Source organism: Castor canadensis, chromosome 1 (genome assembly GCF_047511655.1).
Source record: "Castor canadensis chromosome 1, mCasCan1.hap1v2, whole genome shotgun sequence".
NCBI lineage: Eukaryota > Metazoa > Chordata > Mammalia > Rodentia > Castoridae > Castor > Castor canadensis.
The window spans coordinates 102,227,211-102,231,532 of record NC_133386.1 but is presented as its reverse complement, the minus strand read 5'-3'; the positions used below and the strand labels follow the sequence as shown (position 1 = coordinate 102,231,532).

Genomic DNA, 4,322 nt, shown 5'->3' with positions numbered 1-4,322 from the left:
ATTGACATAAATATTTTATCAAGGGAGTATGCTAGGAATAGCATACAATTCTGTTGGATTTTTAAAATAATTAATTCATTCCTTTCTCTGAGACAGAAAAAGCAACGTAAAAATACTTCACAGTTTTCATTTTTGTCAATTTTTTCCTCAGATTTAGGCTTTTTATTTGGATTGGAGTATCTATACTTCATATAACTGCTCAAAACAATGTTCTTCAAGCCACTCAAGGAAATTTACCTAAAGTTCTATGGTGAAGTCTGAAAATCATAATTTATTCATGTGTGTGTGTACATATATATTATATATCTATATCTATATCTATCTCTATATCTATACATATATAGATATATCATGTGTGTGACTTTTCCTATTTTTTTTTTGTCCCAGGATCTCATTCTCAATGCCATGTTACATTTAGTAATCATGCTCCTTAGACCCTTGTAGTCAGCACAGTTTCCCAGACTTTGTTTTTGATTATCTTTACCATTTTAAGGAGGACTGTTCAGGTATTTTATAAAATGTCCCTCTCTTGGTATTTGCCATAAGTTTCTTTGTTTTTGATAGTGCTGAGGTTTGAAATCAGGGCTTTGTGCTTGCAAAGCAGGTGCTCTACCACTTTAGCCATGCTTCTGGTTCTGGTGTTATGTTTTTAGGAAGATGAGCACAGGGGTAAGATGCCATTCTCCCCATAACACCAAATGTAAGTCTGATGAACATGACTAATCATTCTTCTGTGCTCTGATTTCCTGGCAGAGGTGCTGTTTTTAAAGTAGTTCCTCTGTGAAATTAAGTATACTATTTGGAAGAAAGTCACAATATGCACACAATGTACATAAGTGTACATAAGTTCTGCTCACCTTTCTTGAGGGTAAGTCAACCAATAAATTATTTAGAATTCTTCTGCATAAGAGATTTACCCCCCCCAAGTTTGACATACTTATTTACTCAGCATTCATTTTATTAGCATAAAACCATGGATATTTATTTTATACATTGCATTATAATGCTGTAGTACTTTATTGTGTTGCCCAAATTGTTCCAATTTTGTCCATGAATAGGTTTTCTTCTTCTATCACTTGGCTCTTGTCTATGTCCCTTCATCATTTATCCATCATTGTGCATGTGTCTGCATGTATGTGCATGTATTGTGCCTGTGTGTGCATATGTGTGTGTGCATGTATGTATGTATGTGTAGTACTTGCTCCACAGCACTTCAATATACTCAAATTCACTTTATACATGTCTTGCCTCAATTTCTATACTAGTAATTACTCTAAGGGGCCCTGATTTATTTTATTGAAATAAAATTTGACAGTATGTATTGGCATAGCTACTGGAGTATTATTGCAACACATTTTCACAGTTGACAGATTATAGAAATGTATGGATGTATACTAATCTGTGTACATAATCTGTAAATATTTCCATATATATATATATATATACATGAAATTATATTCTAGATTGATAAAAAGTTTTAGCAAGTTGAGCTAACCATTTGTATTTCTAGTTTGTTGTGAGATTTTAATATAAACTGGAAGTGATTCTTTTCATTTTTTTTTAAATGTGTTGAGTTAGTCTTTTGAAAATCTGGTTGTTGGGATATATAATCTCTCTACATTGGTACATATCATTTGCTTGTACTTTATTGTGAATTTCTTTTTTTTCCCTGGTTTAATAATGGCTTCTTTGTTTTGAGGCAAAAGATCCAATGCATCAAGCTGTTCACAAAAATAACCCACAGCATCAACTTCAGAAAATAAGTATTAAGACTGTAACACTAATTATTTTTCTAAAGGATGCATTCAACATGCCACCTCTCATTCACAAAAATACATCATTAACTTTGGGTTGAAAAGCTCCACAGTGCTTATATGGGTCATAACACACATACCTCCAACTCAAAGCTGCTCTCAGGTGTTGTGACTAAATGAGATTGCCTTTGTAGTTAGGGTAGCAACTACTGAAACCATGTATGGATGGAAAGAACTGTACTCCCTGCATGACAAGAGATTATTTTGGAGACAGTTTATAAAAACCAATAATCTTTTTATTGTTAAGTCATAAAGAGTTATAAAAATTAAAAGCAATAATTACTGGGAAAGACACAACAACACTAGTAGGAGCATCAAAGTGAAATGGAACCAGGTGCAGAGCAGTAGGAATGAATGACATGGGAAGGATAGGGAGATGGTGAGCATGTGCTAAAAATACTAGGGGAGAGGATCTAGTGACATTTTGATCTTAAACAACTGCTGAGGTAAAGAAATGATGGGATAAAATTCCTAAACCTCTATGTGCTTAAGAGTCATCCTCACCTTTGGCTTTGTCTCTATCATCCTCTCCTTCATCAACTTCTTTTTCATCATCCTTGATCAACTCCAGCTGGTCTTCCCCCTCAATTTTCATTATCATCATGGTACAGTAGACCCATCTTCTCAGCAGTCATCTGCATCCCCGTCAGACTCCATCTTCACATTTGTCTCATCTTTTTTTCTGGGAGCTGATCTATTCTTCTTCTGACTTTTCATTCGTCACCTCTATTCATGTTTTCTCTGTTTCTTCTCAATTTTTTTCCAGGCTTTCCAGTAGAGAATCCACTGTTTGCTTTATTTGGGACAGATCCTTCTTGATGGCCTGATGGTTATCTCCTTTCAACATTCTAGACTTGGAAGAAGATCCCTGCTGAGTACTCTTAGAATTGAAGACACTTTTGCCCCTTAGTGAGGTGTTTTCTGACACACACTGTTGTTCAGAGGGCAATACAGTCCAAGCAATAGGAGGCAGCAACAGCACAAGTGCTGAGTAAGTGTACATCCTGTCCTAATAATCCACTTGAAAGTAATAATCCAAGTCAAATAAGGAGCTGAGTAGAGGGGACAGAGAAGGGTGTTCTGGTATTGACCTGTACATCTCTACTGCAGATGGCTCCACACCTGCTTTTCCTCCTTTCATTTTTGGCTCTGCATCCAGATTAATATATAAAAACTAGCCAGCAATCATTCTGCCATCTTCTCCTAGTACAGTAGCCTGGGCATTTCTTTCATTAACATACAGAATGAAGGCAAAGCCCTTATAAACAGAGCAACCCAAAATCTTGGCATACTTGGAGAAGACTGCTTCCATGTCAGACTTCTTGACCACAGGAGTGTTGATATTTCCAATGAAGGTAGTTGTTCTTGGATCAAGGATCTGTCTTGATGGTAACATTACTAGCCATCATGTTTGACAATAGGTTCCTCACAAAGCAGAAAAGTGTATCTGAAGATCAGAAAAATCCACAGGAAGGGGAGAGAGTGGAGATTTGACCCTGAATCTCCTACTCCCAGGTTTTATGTAGAGAAGCCGGCTGTTGCTCAAGGCTGACAACTCAGATACAACTGTTCAGTGTTCAGCTCTTCACATTTGTTGTGAATTTCTAATATTTATATCCAATGCTCTGAACTCTATCTAGGTACCACTTCAGGGCATCTTACATATTTGATAAATTATATATTCAGTTTAATAAATATAAAATATTTAAATTTTTTCACTTAGTACTTCTGTGAGCCCTCATTTCTTAGAACTTGATTAATTTCTAAATACTTGGGAATCACTCCATCATCTTTCTTTTATTAATGTGTGATTATAGTGTGACTTGAGAACATGCTTTGTTTGATTTCTATTCTTTGAAATTAGATATGACAAGTCTCATGGCCCAGAATGTTGTCTACTTAGATAGATGCTCCATGTGAGCTTGAGGAGAATGTATATTTTTCTGTGGTTGGTATATTCTAAAACTGTCAATTATATCCAGTTAACAAATAGCGCTATTCAAGTTCTCTATTTCCTTAATGATTTTCTGCATGCTTGATATATCACTTACAAGCAGAGGGGAATTAAGCCTCAATTAACAATAGTTGATCTATCTATTTTTCCTTTTAACTCTATTGTTTGCCTTATGCATTTTGACACTATACTGTTCAGTGCACACATGCTTAAAATGTCTTTTTGATGTATTCACATCTTCATCATGGTATAATGCCTCTCCTTATCCCAGTAGTCTTTGTTATTTTGAAGTCTGCTTATCTGAAAATGTAATAACTAGTTTAAATTTCTGTGGATTATTGTCAGTATGGTGTTTACAGCTTCAGTCTTTACCTTTTATCTCTGTTTGATTTTATGTTTATTATGATTTTAAATTAATTTATGTTTCTTTTCTAGTCACTGAGTCAGTATCTGTTAAGCCATACATATGTAATTTTGTTACAGTATTTATATTTAAAGTGGCTTGATAGTTGTCTGAATTTCTTCCCCATTTTTAGTTTGTTTCTTTTTCCTTT

General features: G+C 34.9%; 1 pseudogene; it reads right to left on the bottom strand.

Moving 5' to 3' along the window:
* Positions 1-2,301: 2,301 nt before the first annotated feature.
* Positions 2,302-3,220, bottom strand: LOC109702623 (heterogeneous nuclear ribonucleoprotein C-like; annotated as a pseudogene).
* Between the last annotated feature and the right edge of the window lie 1,102 nt (positions 3,221-4,322).